This window comes from Brassica rapa, chromosome A01, assembly GCF_000309985.2.
Source record: "Brassica rapa cultivar Chiifu-401-42 chromosome A01, CAAS_Brap_v3.01, whole genome shotgun sequence".
Classification (NCBI taxonomy): domain Eukaryota; kingdom Viridiplantae; phylum Streptophyta; class Magnoliopsida; order Brassicales; family Brassicaceae; genus Brassica; species Brassica rapa.
The window spans coordinates 19403898-19422405 of NC_024795.2; the positions used below are offsets into that span (position 1 = coordinate 19403898).

Sequence of the window (18508 nt, forward strand, 5' to 3'; positions counted from 1 at the left end):
AAAAATTGCATAGTTATTAAAAATTATAACTAAATAATATTTATAAAATTTCTAGATATCTAAAAGAAACTAATGAAATTATGATTAAAAATTTATTAATATTTTAAAAAAGATGTAGAAAATTTTGAAAATATTAGTAATAAAAATTGTATAATTATAAAAATACTATTAAATAATGTATTTCGAAATTTATAATGCATATTTCAATATATTTATTTTAGTGATGATTTATGAATTATTACCATATTTTAAGAAGTTTACCAAAAATATAAATCAACATTAAATGCAATGTATTAGTTATTGTCATATCCTATAAAATTTACCAAAAATATATGTCAGTAATAAATGTGATTGTCCATGTCATATTAACTATAAACCATGTCATCAATCTTGTTAATCATGTCATCATTGTTTTTGTAAAAATGATTGTACAGAGAACATGTAAAATCTCTCTCTCTCTCTCTCTCTCTCTCTCTCTCTCTCTCTCTCTCTCTCTCTCTCTCTCTCTCTCTCTCTCTCTCTCTCTCTCTCTCTCTCTCTCTCTCCCCCCCCCCGTCAAACCACAAGCAAATCACTCTTTCTTTTCCACATAGAGATAAATTACCAAACACTAAATAATCAATTTTTGAAATGGGAATCCTCTCTGTTAAATTTTTTTATCATCTTTAGATTCATTACCACAAATTCACACATTCACCTTTCAAATTTCTCTCGCTCGAACTTGAGGTTATTACACGACGGTGAGTAGACTCGTAGAAGCTGGAAAGCATGGCCTTATTTAACAAAGAGCTCCTTAACTCTTCACGCTTCAACAAAAGGTTTCTTTCTAACCATCATTATTTACCGCCGCCACATTACCATCACGTTACCGTCGTCAAGTACCATCTCGGGCAGATCAGTTCCAAAGATGAGAGTCTATTAAGGATGAGTACCGACTGTTAGTTGTTACTATGATTCCTGGAAAGATCTTTCACTTTTCTTTATGATGTAGCTTGTAAAATAACCAGTTAAGATTTTACTTGATTTTTATATTGTTATAGTTAGCCGGTAATGTATTCTAACTATCTAGATATCATTATTCTTTGTTAGTATTTTTAATCAATGGTTGGTTAACACTATAGTTATCCGATTATGCATGTTTTCTCGATTATAATTATCCGGCTAAGAAATTAGTATTGTTATATTCTGATTTATCCGGATACTTTACATTTTAGGTGGCATATAATATTATATTTACTGGCTATTTGATCAGTTGATGGTTTGTATCAATTCAGATAAACAAAAAAAATGAACTCTCTAGTAAATCACAAAACATATGATTAGATTTACATGTTCGGCTAAACATAAAATAAACTCATTAACAAATCACAATACATATGATTAAAATGGTTGTTTACCCGGTTAAGATTTTACTTGACTCCTTTGTTATACTTAGCTGGTAATATATATTAATTATCTAGACATTGTTATAGTTAGCCGATAATATATACTAATTAACGGAGGGTTAACACTGCAAACCCAAAACAAAAGATATATTGAGTAATTAGTGTTGTGGCCAATTTGAAAGCCATCTAGAAATGAGGTACAATTGTGCAAATACAAGAAGAGCTAGATTGCACAATTGAAAGATTTGGGGGTTGATTCACGAGGATGTTTTTGTAAATCTAAAACATTTGGGGTCAAATTGAAAAGAACCATAATTTCAGGTACTTATTGTGCAAAAACATATAAAGTCACCATTGGAGAGATCAACCTTTCTCTTCGCCGAACTAGATGGCGACGGCAAGGATGAACACAACGGCAAGGCTTGATTATGAGCATGGCGACGTTGTTAGAGCAAGGCGACTGAAGATCCACTGACAGAGGAGTAAGCCATGTGAATCTCGCGACGATATCGAACTCGACGTAAACAGAGGTGAATGGTGAAGCACGACCGTGAAAGGAATAAACTTGACGTGGCGATCTACATTTAGACGCGATGGTGGACATAATAAGTCAAAGCTCATGTTCATGGCGAGTGGGAGGCAGTTGCAGATGATGACAAGTGAAGCTTAACAAGAAGAGACACTCGACTCCGGTGAGAGTGAACTAGACAATTCAGTGGAAATCTTGCGAGAAGAGAGAGAAGGTACCGATGGATTAAACGAAGAAAATGTGGAAGTAGAGAGAAGAACAGTTTTGATTTTGAAACAATACGTGTATCGATTATTGTGCTATCTACTGACAAACCTTTTCACGCGTGATATAACAAGAGTATACCAATATAGAGAGTTCGTAAATGGGTGACAATTTTAGTGTAACATACGAGATATAGGGGCAAAAGGGCCATTAAAAAAGACACATAAGCGAGAAATGACAACTTCTATCTGTGCAAATTATGCACTTATGCTTGTATATACACTGCAATTTCCCTTAATTAATTAGGTATATAGTCAGATTTTTTTGTTAAAAAAAAATTAACCATGTAATAACTGATATGTGTGGAAGCCTCCTTGGTTCAGTGGTTTGACCAAGGGTTCACTAATACTTCTACACCATGAGGTATGGGTTTCAATTCACGGGAAGGCAGAATTATGTGAATTAATGGACAAACGGTTTACAAGAGATCTGCAGCAAGGCGCAAGGAGTACCGCAATCATGGATCCGATAGAACGACTCAGGTGATGCAGTTATGCGTAAATTCTCATAAAACATATAGAAATATCGGTTGTAAATAGGGTCTCAGATCAATAAGCACATAAGCATCTTATTTCTCAGATTCGACCAGAAGAGGAAGTAGAAAATAAGCCCAAAGGGTAAAGTCAGAAAGGCAAAACATTTAGTATGATATTGGTCTCACTCACTCACCATTCTTTTTTTTTTATTATAATTCAGTGAACAATGTGTTAAGATTGCTGAGAAAAGACATGTTAAACCTGCAAACTATTTGGATTCGCATCAGAAGATTCTTATAGGTGTTGCTACTAAAGGAGGTATGTTTTCCTCAGTGCTGAATAAAGACATGTTAAACCTGCAAACTATTTGGATTCGCATCAGAAGATTCTTATAGGTGTTGCCATTAAAGGAGGTATGTTTTCCTCAGTGTTGAATTCAGGTCAGCTATATCTCTTTCAGATGGTTTGTGTTTTTAATTTATAATCTGACTCAGTTTCTTCAACCAAGTCCTGAAACCACAGTTGCCAAGCTTATTAAAACGTTATATTTGTTTATCTTTATCATTCCAGTGGCCAAGTGTCACACAATGTTGTACGATATAAGTAAAATAGAAACCGGTTAAGAGAAGACGATGGCACTAAAGATGAAGAAAACGAGGATGATGATTGTGACGAAGGTGCCGACACGAAGAAGGTATAAATACACGGTAATGGTTACACTTTCAATATATCCTAATTAAGTCTTATGAATTTTAATGTACAAAACGAGCCAGAGACAAGCAGAGGAGAGGCTAGAGAGATTTGTAGTGCTGGACCAAACCATGTTCAGGTCTAAGCAAGCTCAAGAGGAGGATGAAGCTCGGGTAATGAAGTAATCATTCGGAACAATTAAGAAAGATATCTTTTTGTAACCTTGGATTATATTCAGCTATGGAGGAGTTCCTTAATCCGTACAAGTGCGAAATGTTTATATACATTGGTTATATTGTAGAGTTGTTGTGAAGGAAATAATAGAAGATTTTAAGTACATCACAAAACCGAGAAAGATTTCTCATACTATCATGAGAGAAGAATCAAACCTTTCATATTGTGTTTGCTGATTGTTATAATTCTATCACGGATTGTTCTTTGGACCTCCAGTTACTCCTTTTGTCAACTCATTAAGCTTAAGGAACAAAACACCACATAACCTCCAAAGCTGCTTAGACCAGTGGGATAATGAAAAGTTCTTCGCTTAGAACAATTGGAAGGCATGGGATGCTTTTCTTAAAGCCGACTGAGAGAAACTGGGTAATTATAGAGACTACTCATGCTGCTGCTTTTGCTGAGAAGTTACTGTTGCCTATATCTCAGCTGAGCCCATAATCTTATTTTGAAATAAGAGTCGATAAGGAGCTCACATTCATATTATTTCCAGCCCTAAATCAGCTTCTCAAGATTCAAGACAAGTCGGTAGCCAGTCATTAGGTTCTATGCACATTGTAAAAAATGAAGAAATACTATAAATATGCATTGTGAGTTAAGATAGACAAGATTATGGGTTCTATTTCTTATTACCTCTGATGATGCTAATGTCTTTGATCGGTAAACAATAGACATTTGTGTCCTCAAAGCATTAGATGGAGAGACAAAGCTTTAAGTCTTATCGCACTATAGCAGGCACGGAACAGAGTTGCGTTATAATTACAAAGCCTAACTAACCTTTATGGGGATAACTACCGGGTGATAAACGGGAAATGAGTTTGATTGTCAGATTCACTGGGAAACTGGAAGTGTCTTTGTTATTTTCTTATTTTGAAAAATGAACTGAATATCATCAGACAAATATTTTCGGCCATATCCTATTCCACTTTTTAATTTTGACTTATACATTACAAATTTATACATTGTAGAACTTGGTTGAGTTGCTCAGTTTGCAATTCATATATCTATTGATAATTTGATATGTCTCATCAAACGTATGATTGTTCATATACATGGGAAAATAAAATTTCCCTAATAATATTTTACTTGAATTTGACTAATTAAGATTATTTTATGTTAAAAATAACTTCTAAAATTTATTGTACATCTTTTAAATATCAAAAGATCAAATATATGACACATTTACAATTATATAATGCTAAAAGAATGTCTGAAATATCTCCCCCTTACTTCATCTGGATCAACAATAGAATAACATTTAATGGAACAACAAGATTCAAGATATTATATCACTAATAGAAAATATGTTAAATAATTTCATAACATACAATACCTCACAGACTCCCTTTGAATTCATAGTCGCAAAAACAAATCAAGAAATAATGGAATATACCTTCTCAATGCGATTAGATGAAATCTAAAAATATAGTAGAAATGCAAAAATAAAACTAAACCAAAACTAATCAAACGTTAAAGTCAATAGATTAATAAGAAAACAAGATTAAATTCAAGGGAAATCCAACACATCTAATTATATAAAAAATTGTTTGGTTCCCTCCTGTGATGCCACGTCGGATCCAGGCTGGAAAGTCGAGTTTTGTGGTGCCAACACGTGTCCCCTCTATCAAAGTGTCGCGTTTCATTTATTCGAGGGTGTAATAGATTTGGGCCTGGGTTTGTAAACTGGCTTTCCTTCGGCTTAGTGGACCCCAAAACCAAATAAAGAGTAATATATTGAAACACGACGTTTTTGATATACGGCTGAACCAGTTCTTCATCCCGGCCGTACGAGAGCTAAACTCGATCTATGGTTTCGAAAGCGTTCCACTGATCATCGCTGATTAGCTATATGAAGCACGATTTCACATTGAACGCGAGTTATCCCTCTGAAAGGCGGTGTATCTACCTATAAAAATATTAGCTTTGCTCCATTGATCATCGTTCTCTCAATCCGTAAAAAAACCAAACAATCTGATCCATGGTTGTAGGGTCTCATCTCTCTATCATATGCCGCAAGGTCCGGCGCATCTGAGCTGAAGTTTGAAATGAAGAAGAAATTTAAGAGGCTGCAGTCGACATCCACTTATAAGCATTCAGAGTATACCCAAATCTCATCGCTTTCGGTTAACCGAGCTAACCAGTATCGCCGAGTTACAATTGACTTCGTCCAGCTAACGGAGCAACCGACGGAGCAAGCGGCGAGAGCGTTGGAGCAAGCGGTGGAGAGCGACGGAGCAAGCGGCTAGAGCGGCGGAGCAAGCGGCTAGAGAGGCGGAGCAAGCGGCGGGAGCGATAGAGCAAGCGACGGGCAGATCAAGAAACAGAGAGTGTGGAGAGAGATAGAGAGAGAGAGAGATAGAGAGAGAGAGAGAGAGAGAGAGAGAGAGAGAGAGAGAGAGAGAGAGAGAGAGAGAGAGAGAGAGAGAGAGAGAGAGAGAGAGAGAGAGAGAGAGAGAGAGAGAGAGAGATCAAAAGCAATTGATACAGTTCAAGCTCTCACATGGGAGGTCGATAGGCTCTCGCACATGGTGAGTTTATATGAGCTGCAATCTTTTCTTATTTGTTTTTGCACGAAAAAAGGAACGAAGAATTGGTTTGAATTGATTTCTTTTTGCAAAAATTAGGTTTGTGCTTTTGAAGTTTCTGTAAATGGGGGATGGAGGTTGCGGTGGAGGAGGCTGACATGACTGCATAGCGTCTCATGAGGCTGTTGCTCAAACTTGATGGCGTCAAAGCAGAAGGGAAATCTAGAGTACAATAATAACGCAGACGTTAATGTTTCATCTCATGCATTCTTCATTTGTCTGCATCAACTATGTTTACAAAATAAAAATGTCAACAACAATGGTAAACAATATGAATCAGGTATTTACGATTAATGAGTTCTAGGCTTTCGGATGAGTTGCAATGATATGATCAGTGACTTTGGTAGATATACATTGAGATTCTGTTAAGTGATCATTTGTTTGTATGAATTAGTGGAATGGCTAAGACTGTTGAGAAATATAGAAAACATAGTTATGCAACAATGGATCCAAATCTATCATCTAAAAACTTGCATGTATTTTCCTATCTCTATATATAGATATGAATTGTCAAGGATTAACCTCGGCTTTAAGATTGTCCTTAATTTATTTCCTCTTAAGCGACTAGAGAAGTATGAGGACTGCTTGAAGCTCAGATCAAGAGTTGAGATCCTACAACATTCACAACGGTAAATGATTACTTCAACAGTTTAGTAATCATTTTTGGACATAAAAACATAGCGTGCAGTTTTACTTATGCGTTCAAGTGGTGTGCATAAGACCATTCATAAAGGCATCAACCTTAGAGGTGACGATGTATATTAATTACTAAGGTTTTACTTAAGGTATTGGCATCAACCTTAGAACTTCTCATTGTATATAATTACTACTGTTTTTATTTTTTTAAATATGTGTCTCTTGCATGTACACCATAGGCATATACCAAGATATGTGTATACATCTAGAAAGTCCTCTTCTGCAGCTGGGTTGATTGCAACTGTTGCTAAAGAACATGAATGCTGAATTTTGCAATGATAAATGGTTCCTTGCAATGAAACTTACAAGTAACCTAGAATTTCTGACTAATGTCATCTAACTCTTTAACAGGCTGGTGCTTTAATGTTTGCTGATTATGGAATATGTTGCATTCACGAGTTTGACAATATGGATATCAAAAATCAGGTTAGTGATCATCAGTTTCTTATTAGTACGACTACAGAGTTTTCCTGTACTGTACTTTAAGATTTATGTTAGATTTGGGGACAAAGGTTGCTATTCGGTAAGCTATGGAGTGGAGCAGCAAACAATAATCACTACGAAAGCTTGTATACAAGCAACTTTCTAGCTCACTTGATTACAACAAATGTACCCAGCTAGATATTTATGTGCTCTTGATTGATCACAGGAGAAAGAATAGATGCAGATGCTTGTGTTCCAGCTTTTCACCACCACAGCTTTTGCGAGACAAATAAAGAACACATGTTCTATAAGACATAGCGGTCAGTCTCAATGACATTCATAAAGCTTTGCTGTCACCTCTGGAAAGATTCTTAAACAGAGACTAGACATGTTGCTTATGCATGTCTGAATCTGGAAACTCAGCTAGAGGGCAACGCATCAGCAACACGAGCAATCAACGTCATCTTCACCATCCGGGCTTATTCCTTATTCATTAACAAACTCACTGAAATTATCATAAAGTGATCAAGTGCATCAACATTGGGTTGATTTGAATTCAAGTGCTTCGGACAGAGTAAATATGTCCACTTTCCAAAGAATTATATGAATCTAAATGTAAGGGAGGCAACTGAGCTACGGATTCATACTCCGTTGTTTGAGAATATATGGAGTGTTTATTATACTTCTGTTTTGTCCACAAATAGTTTGTTCTACTGTAATTAAATTTTAACTATTTTAAACAATTTTTTTATTTTTTTGAAAATAGGCTTTGCTATTGAATATTAGAAATTTTACAAGAAGCTGGAATAAAATATGTATTAGTGTTTAAAAGTTATCTTCTCTCATAAAAAATTTTCAAATAATATCTATAGTGAGTGACACAACTAATATATTAACATAAAGTATATAAGAATATAAAAACTACATTACATTTTGTGTCAAATGTCAAATTTATTTACTACAAACAAACTAAACAATTTGTGTTCATGCTTTAAAGCAAGAGAACTCGATTTTTTACTTAAAAAAATAAATTAGAAGTTTTTAAAATTATAACCAATCAATTTAGCAACAACATTATACTTAAATTTAGTCTTCAGGTGGAACTTAAAGTAAACAATCGTGAATTTTTTGAAAATCCCTTATTTTCAAAAACCCAATAATGATAAAATTTAATACACACAATGACATATAATATTTCATATCATCTATCAAGTATTATATGTATTAAGAAAAAATCAAATAGTGTTATCTTTTTATTACCTAATAATTTCTATCAAAAATACAGAATGCAACTATTAAAATCAAAATTTACATTATAAATTAGTTTATATGGAATATATTTTACTGTAAACTTTTTTCATATGTCTTTGTGATCATTTGTATTTTGTTAAAAATATTTAATCAGAAATCACACAATTTCAATGGAAATTTAACAGTTTTTAAAGTAGTAAAATATAATCAAGAATAAACATAAATCAATAATTTACAGTGTAATATAAGCACAAATAAATTATATATATATATAGTATAGTTTTAACCCAACAAAAATTTGACTAATTGTCACTTATATATCAAGTTTTATACTAGAAATTTACTCTAGCTATTTTAATTATTTTGATATATAATCCCGCCCGTAGGGCGGGCCGGTCCTAGTAAACTTATAAAAAAATCTTATATCACTTTGATGTAATTAAAAATAAATACCAGTTAATTAATAAATAACTCAACTATTACATTTTAACAATCAATCACTATTCATATTACTGAAAATTTTCTTAATGATGTAAACATAACAAACAACTAGACAATAACCCGTGCAGCTGAACATGTGTTTGTTTTTCTTTTTATATGCGTAAAAGTTTTTTCTACATCGTTAATGGTAAATATTCTTAACATTAACCATTTTTTCGAACGTTTATATTTTTGTGAATAAAATAATGTTATAGTCAACATGTATGGTATTCTCTTTCCTTTACGTCTTCTAACATTTTTGAAGATAATTTAATAATTTTTCAAGTCATATATTTGTTTGATCTTACTCCATAAAACTTTGTAATATATATTTTAAATTATTTTTCACAAACAAATATGTATATCACAAAATAAAGTTGTACATTCTATTCATAAAGGTAGATTGAAGAGTAAATTATGCAGTTATAACAAAAAGTAAAATTTTAATTTTAATAAAATATTATGATATAAATTTCAATTACTCATACTAAAACAATATAGGGTTGGATCATAAATCTTTCTAATTCTAAAATTTTAGCACCCCTTAAAATAAATTTAAAAAATTTATAATTATAATTTCTATTATAAATTTTTTTATCTGAGCTGTTATTGTTTATTCCTAGAGTTTGATATGTGACCGTCTAAATATTTGTTTTCACTTTTAAGAAAATTTTACTAAATGATATAATAATATTTGTAAATTAAAATGTATTAACTAATTTTTTGTATAACATTTTAAAACATAAATGTTTATTTATTACTTTGAATACTTATATTTTTGGTATTTTAATCACTTATTATATCACATTGTTTCATAAATTATTGGTATAATGTTTTCTCATATATATAAGTCCAATTAGTTAATTGTACTTATATTTATGAAAATATCATACCAATAATTTATGAATAGATTATTTTATATTTTATTTATCTATTATATAAATTGATTATTACTAATAAATATCGGAAAGCATTTAATACATTAATACAAAATATATTAGGAAATCTATGGGAAATTTTATTTTGGTTAAGATTAGATTAATGAAAACTATAATTTAAATTAGGAAAAGACAAACATACTTAAATATAGGTTCAATTTCATTGTAAATAAGTGGTAAAACTAAATGGTAATCTAATTTTGTACTCCTCTTTTAATAGATTAGATATAAAACTGAAATAAACACCCATGAAAAAGTAAAATAAATAAAAATTTAGTTTCTTTTCTTAAAATTTAAGTATTGTAATCTTAAGTTAATATACAAATAGTAGGGTTTAATAATAATTTCATGATTTAAACAAAAAAAACATATAAACCTATGTTAAACTTTTAAACAGTGCAATACATTTTAAAAATTCTCGAGTCTTCAATGAATTTTATTATATATACACTTAGGTTGGCTAGCTTTACAAAAACAATTGACTTTTTTTTTAAAATGTTAGATTTAGTATAATAATGCTAAAAATGTAAGGAAATTGCCACAAATACCACATTCATAATACCACTTTTCATGTTTACATTAATCACTTTTGCATTCACTTTTAATGAAGGGTAAAAGAAACTTATACCCATGGGGTTAACTATTCTAGACTTAAGGTTTAGAGTTGAGGAGTGCGGTAGGGTTTTTGAAATGTGAAATTTAGGATTCTAATAAATATATAAATAAATACTTAAAAACTATATTTAAATTTTTTTAAAATAGTTTCAAACATAATTTTCGATTGTCAAAAAGAAATTTTGAAAAAAAAATAAAAAAAAGTTCGAAAAAAGATTAAAAAAAAGTATAAAAAAGTTCGAACTTGAAAAAGTATAATTCGAAAACATAAAAAAATTATTTTTATTATTTTTATATTTTATTTAAATAATAACTTATTATATATATAGATAACAAGGGTATAAAAGTCTTTTGCCATTTAATAAAGAAGATATTTTTGAAAATGTCCCTTTAGTGGTGGTAAATAAGAAAAGTGGTATCATGAAAGTGTTAAACATAAAATTTTCCCAAATGTATTAAAATATTGTTTTAGTATAATCAAAACTAGCAAATTATGAGCAAGTATTGCATTATGGACAAAATCAATTCTTGATCAATGATAAAATCATATATAGTTTGCTAAATTTTCACATTTGAAAGTCTCAAATATCCATCACAAACACAACCTTAAATCTTTCTCCTTTTCCCTACTCTCACTCGAATACAAATGACAAACCGATAAACTATTAACTTTCACAAAGCAAAATTGGAGGCGAAGCCAAATGCAAGTTTCTCAAATGATCCTTTAGCAGTCACAATGAACTTGAACAAAGAACCCAGACATAGCAAACATAACAAATCTTCTATTCTTGATCTCCTTAACCTTCAATTTTGCAAAAGTCTTTGGGTCATTTGGCAAGTCTAATGGGCCAAAGCTGATATTTGGGTATAGCAAATCCTCCTCTTCTCCCAACAGCTCATTTCATACTATATAAATTCAACCAACTTCCAACAAGATTATTTGAGTGGTTTGTTCCGAGTATGAAGTTTTTAAGAAACAAATCTGGTGAATATATAAAAGTTTTAGGATCTGAACTTGCGATGTATGAATTAAAAAAAAAGGAGATAATATTTTTACATTTATATACTCAAATTTAAGTTCATTTAAAATATAGCTGAAAGCTCGGGTGTAGCCCGGAAAAATCTCTAGTTCTTTTTAATAATTCTTAATAACTCAACTGTAAATTCAAATATTAAATCTTAAAATAATCCAGTAGTAAAATGATAGGTACTTATCAAAATAAAAATATTTGTATACAATTACATTAAAATGATACAATATATAGCATTCTATACATAATCTACATAAATGTTATTTTTTACCAAAAAAATATGTATGATGGAATGAAATATTTTTTCTAACTTGAACTTCATACATGTGAGTTATGCTCTATTTCTTCAAATTTGACATGTAAATTCTGCTCTAATCCATTGAAATAGAAAAAATTTGGTATATTTTTGGGTTATTTTGTCTTTATATATTATATAAAAAATATCATTGCCATTAGAAAATATGGTCATTCAACTAATTACAGGTTTTATAGTTATATGGTCTAGTTTATATCCAAGATAAGAAGATTCAACATGAATAATTTGTTGCAAACAAACAATGAATAGTGTTAAGCAAAAAAAAAGCAATGAATAGTGTTAGTTTTTTGGGAAATTTGTAAATATAGAACAAAAAAACAACTACATTGTCCCTATACCATAAATTGATCTATACATTGTCCATATAGTATAATCTTTTGTGTTAACCCAATTAAGCCCTCCTAATTTATAATCCAATAATTTTTTTTTTTTTTTGGTAAAATTATAATCCAATAATTGATATAATTATATATAAAACACAACAATTTATAAAATTAAATAAAGGTAAAAACAAAATAAATACATCTTCCCGATGAACCCTAAGCCCTTTTTATTACTGCAACTTTGATCATATCTTTAGGTGCCATTGATCCCAAAGGAGAAGTCAACGGAGCTGAAAACCAAGATCCTTATTTTTCTGGCAAGTTTGGAACCCACGCGTCGCTCCCTCCGACTTAAAAAAATTAAATCTCCGTGCATTGGTAAAGAAAGTAGCAATAGAGAGGAGCACCCTGAAAAAGAAGAAACAAAGGCTATAGGTTTGTAGATGATGTTATTAACATTTTTTCCTGGGTAAAATCATATCTGAAACTTTATTATTGCTGCAGTTCCATGTTGCTTTCTGTGTCTTTGCTGTGGTTGCTCCACCTATTGTATTCAAAAGAAACTATCTTGCGTAATTTTTTTTTTCTTAACATTAGAAGTTGATCTTGTCTTTGCTTTTGGTAACTTGAGTTTGGAGAAAGCATTTGAATTGATCAGCTTCAACACAAAGACAAGTTTGTTACACTCGCATTTAGGTTGGATAAGCAATCTGCTAGCTATTGTCCTTATCCTTGCAATCAATTATTTTTGTTCATGTAACAGTGGGATCTTACTTGCAATAGATTTCTTAAGCGGTAATACATTAGAGCCAGTCTCTTGTCTTTGATGCGGTAAGCATCACAGAGTCCTGAAATCTCATTTGTTTGGAACATTGGCAGATGAACCTGATGGTGTGCATGAATCACAAGCCCTCTCATTGGCTCATATCAAAACTCTAGCAGCCAACTCCATGTACTGAATCTGTCAAACCATTCTGCTCATGCACGAAACAAGAGATTGTAGAACAGGAGATCTCTCTTAAGAAAGCTGGATACCACAATCTCGGACATAGTTTCAGATTGTTTTTGCAACGTCGTACATGTTAAAATCTAGATTATTTGTTAACCCAAACTATTGATCTGTATTTTACTATCAAGTGGTTCAAAACAGTCTTTGTTCTTTCCTTGTTATGCTTTTGTGAGAAAGCACTGATCTTCGATGATTAGCTTAATAATCTTTTGGTTTAGCTTAATGTAAGATGAACTTTTGATTGTTATAATTTAGGGAGATGCAAGGGAGACGATCCCTGATTTCATTACAGAGTGTGGAGCTTCACATTTGGTTACTGACTTCTCTCTTTTACTGGAAATTAGAAGCCGTAGGAACGAGGTTATGAAGAGAACGAATGATTCACTAGAAATACATGAATTTTGTACTTATTTTGCTAATATAGAATGAGGAACTACAAATAGACGAAGATGGCTGAATGAATAACCCATTTTGTGTTTTTCTTTTCATGGCATATGCAGAACAGGTTGTTAAAATGGTTTTGTCTTCTTTTCAGGTTGCAGAACAGGTTGTTAAAATGGTTTTCTTTGGATTTAGTTACTGGTAATCGTTATGTGTGTGTTACGTGTTGTACTCGGAATCTTGTAAACAATAGTAAATGTGTTTTAGCTGTGAGTTGTTTTACTCTTTTCTCATGATTTTCTCTCACAAGAGCCATTCTAAGGACTCCGTGGCTCTCTATTATTACTTTGCAGCATGTCTTCGATACACCTCAAAAGAAAGCTTGTCCATATTTTTGAATCCATTATTTCAAAAGTTATGATTAGGGTAATACAGTTTTCAGGGTTGACATGAATGTACTTGTGTTACTAAGAATACTTATTCAGCTGCGGCCATTTTCAGAGACTCTACGAGTGTCATCAACTGAGATAATATGAGAATATGTGTGTGAGTTAACAAGCAAGCTATACACATTTTTTTTTACAAATCACAATGATGAAACAGCTATTTATGTGTCTAATAAGTCATCACATCAAACATGTTATTTGACTAAGATTTACAAATATAGTTGACACCACAAATAGGGTTTAAACCCTAAACCCTTAATCACATAGGGTTCAAACCCTAAAGCCGAAATCAAATAAATAGGATTATGAATTTAATGTTTAATAAGTTAAAGTTAGTGTTTAACAAATTAAATTTAGTGTTTTAAAAATTAGAATTTAATGTACTTGTTGATTTAAAAAATATTGATAAAGAAACACGAAAATTTTGGAAAATTAAGATTTAGAAAATATTTTCTTAACAGATTAGGAGAGATTTAAGGAATATTATGATTACGAATTTGGTAGAACTCATATTTTGTCGTCCGTAGACTGAAGATATACTGGTAGACTACGAAATCCCGCTAAGGTGGAATATCATATTGAGGTAGATAACACAATCACAATGTCGTTGAGTATAAATATATATGCAGATTTTATGTTTCAGTGTTAGTAGATATAATAGTAAAACGTAGTTCATCAAATCTACCGTAGTTCAGATCATAGGGAAAACGGCAGTTAATTCAATCTGCGGTGGTAGACCAATGACCATTAAGTTGATATTACGTTCTAAGAGCTGCAGATACTTATTTAGTTAACTGAAACTACAATCTACATGCTCGTAGACACTAGATTTTGTTTTCTGCTTTTCGTAGATCAAAAAATGAAATTGTGTTCTCCTAATATTTAGTCAACCAAAATATTTTTCATATAATTATTTATTTTTTATATACATTTGGAATAATTTTCCATATTTTTCTGACTTTTAAAATAATTGATATGAATTTTTAAAGTTAGCCAGGGGTATCTAAGTCCAAAACGGGCCAAAAAGAGATTTATGGCAAAATGACAATGTAGCTGTTTTTCTGTTCTGTTTTGGCAATTTTTTCTAGTTTTTTTTGGTCGAATGAATAGTGAATAGTGTTAGCTGGTGTTATTGGATTGTGGATTTAAAATTACTTCTTTAGATTTTAAATTCTAGTGTTATTCAAGGATTGATTTTAAATTTTTATTTTTAAATCTAGTGTTATTGGTTATTGTATTCAAAATATTTCTATTAAGTGATTATAAAATCTTGTGTTATTAGTTATTGTATTCAAAATCTTTCCAATGAATGAAATTTTAATTCCTTTGCTATTCAATCAAATATTTAAATACACCATTTCAAATCTAGTGTTATTCATGTTTGATAGATTTGTACAATTCATTTGACTTGAAATAGTTTGAATGGATTGGAATCTACTTTTACGTATAACACCTTTCAATCAAAATCTTCCATTTTAACTTCAGATTTATAAAACCAAAACTCATCAAACAAAAACTTCTAACGTCAAACTAGCTAATAAACGTGTTCAAAACCAAAGCTGACTAATGGACAAAAAAAACAAAATATAATAGAAGGAACATCATCCATAATAAATCCTAATAAAAGTTTTTTGTTTTTCATCGAACAAGATAGATAGCAAATATAAAAATTAATTGTTCTTTCATCAAGCCTATCTTCCAACAGAAAATAGCTTTCATTCTTGGACCCAACCCAGATTTTCTTTGTATCAAATTCATCAAGTTAAAATTTTCCAAACATAAACTCCTCTTTTGATAATTATATGTGCTTTTTAATTTTTAACTTGATGATTTTTTTTTGATGAAATTAACTTGTGGATTCACATGGAATAACATCATTTCCTTTTTACTGTCATAATAATTATATACAATACTATTTTCATTGTCTATTAGTAATCTTATGATAAAATAGTTTGTGTTTAAAAGTATTTGCGTTTCAGTTTATATTTGTGTAAAAGTTAATTTAAAATCTGAAATTGAATTTCAAATTAGAATACTCTCAGATGGAGTTCAATTCTATTATAGAAATCAAATGATATCATGTTGATTTTATAAATAAAATGATAAGGATTTTAAAACATCTATCAAAAATTGTAAATCTTATCTATTTTACTGTGAAAATGTTTTTTCCTGTTTATTTTTGTCGACTTGTTTGCTTGTAGTATACCAGATTACCAGCCTTGTTCAACATTCCTTTGTTATAGTAGGTAGCATGTTTACAATAATATATTCATTATATAAACAAATTGGTCAATATGTCCGAGTGGTTAAGGAGACAGACTTGAAATCTGTTGGGCTTCGCCCGCGCAGGTTCGAACCCTGCTGTTGACGTTGTTTTTTGTTTTCTTTAAGTTTTCTTCATATGACATAAACATCATCACCTAAGAAGATTATCGTAAACTTCACTAAGAAAGTGTAAACATTTTAAGAAGTGGTTGTAAGAATGTGGCTGGCTCCAAATTTTAAGCAAAAAAAAAAAATGTGGCTGGCTCATCTTTGATTGTTTGCCATAAGAGCAAGTTGGAGAGATGGGGGCTTCATATTAGCTCCCCATGTTGCCTCTGCAACACTTTCATATAGGACAGAGATAATCTTTTCCTCCGCTGCGCATTGAGTAGTGACTTCTGGAGTTTTTGTCTCATACGACTGGGTTACAGTTCTTTCGGGTTTCACACTTGGACAGCTTTTAATCATTGGCTCAGCTCGCATGATGACACCTCACCTACACTCCTCAAGTGTTTGGTTTCATTAGCGTCTGTTTATTGTATCTGGTCTGAGCAGAATAAGCGACTTCACGATAGCATCTCCACGCCTCCGACTGCCACTTTCAAGCTTTTGGACCGTTTCACCCATGATGTGATTCTGTCAAAGCGTAATCTAAAGCAGAATTGCAGTATGATGCAACACTGACTGCGGAATGAGTAATTGTTTCTCTGTTCTTAAATGTTATACTTTTACTTGTCCAAAAAAATGTTATGCTCTACTTTGTTTTTGCTTTTTCGTCAAGGTAGACCATAATCTGTTTTAACTGTTATATATTTTTACAAACACTTTCTTTTTAATGGAAATTTCAATTTTTGGTAAAAAGGAAAAAAAAAAATAGAAATTTCTAAAATTAACAATTCACGTATTGAAAGATCCAATACATTTTTTTTTCTTCTTCTGAACGGTGATCCAATAAATAATACATTCATATTGTAAGTGTTTAGACATTTTTATTTTTGTTTTATTACTTTGAGATCTTTCTTTAGATATCATTGCTCTAACATGATAGGTGTCGGATCAAAAACGCATATATTTTTGATTCATGAAAGTAGACAAACAGTATTTATTTTATTTTTATTTTCTTATTTTCAGATATTTCCTTAGATATTTGCTTTAGAGTTTCTCTATAATATATGATAGGTGTCAGATCAAAAACGCATATATTTTGATTCATGAAAGTAGGCAAAGAAGTAAATCCTTTGGAGGAAAATAAGCCGTGTGTCTTTGTGATTCTCTAAAGCTTAGCAGAATTAGAATAAAAATGTTCTATTAGTTTCCTACAGAAAAAGGAATAAGGCTTTTAAGCTTCAATCAAACAAGCTTATAGCTGAAGACACTATATAAGAACTTGTCTTCAAATTAATAAAGCAAGAAAATGACGAAACTTGTTCGTCCTTTATTGTACATCTAAAAGACTGAAAATTATGCCCATAATGTTTTCTTTTGCCTTTTATATTCATTTTTCATTATACATATCCTTATTTCTTTTGGCGCATGGCATAGCTTGTCAAAATCTATTACAAAATTTATTCTATTCGATCCACAGTTGAAACTAGTGATTTGAAATATATTCCGGGTTTATGTTATAACTTTCTCATCTGTAATATTAATTCAGATATTCCAAACTAGCTCACTCATTTTTATCAATGGTTTTTATTTGTTATGTACAATAAATGAGCCAGGAATTATATAGTTGTAATTAACTTAAAGTTTATCTTTGGTTGTTAAGAGGGATCAAACAAAACTACCTAGTTTCACAAACTGGCTACTAAAAATTTACATGAATTTTCATTTCACTTTGTAGAGATGGGCATTCAGGTATCCATTCGGATTCGGTTTGGATCTATTCAGATTTTGAATTTTCAGGATTGAAGATTTCAGCTCCATTCGGGTATTTCTAAATTTCAGTTCGGGTTCAGTTCGGATCTTTGTGGGTTTGGTTCAGGTTCGGATAACCCATTTAAATAATTTTTAAAATTCATTATATACTTTAAATTTCTCGAAATCTATAAATAAAATAATATACTGTATATAAATTGAATAACATATGTCAAAATACATAAACTTAACATATAAATTAGTTTGGTTTGAATATTTTAATAGAGAATCAATAGATATTTCAAGTATTTTTG

The 18508-nt window shown here is 31.0% G+C and overlaps 1 long non-coding RNA gene and 1 other non-coding gene across 3 annotated transcripts; both read left to right on the plus strand.

Moving 5' to 3' along the window:
- The first annotated feature begins 56 nt into the window (after positions 1-56).
- LOC103830846 lies at positions 57-16697 on the plus strand. 2 transcript variants are annotated; one of them, XR_004457324.1, is made up of 2 exons: positions 57-13031; positions 13116-16697. It is a non-coding gene; the product is annotated as an uncharacterized LOC103830846 (long non-coding RNA). The 2 variants fall into 2 exon arrangements; XR_625805.3 differs by having other exon boundaries at positions 57-12671.
- Positions 16361-16442, plus strand: TRNAS-UGA. Its single transcript has one exon. It is a non-coding gene; the product is annotated as a tRNA-Ser (tRNA).
- Positions 16698-18508: the final 1811 nt, after the last annotated feature.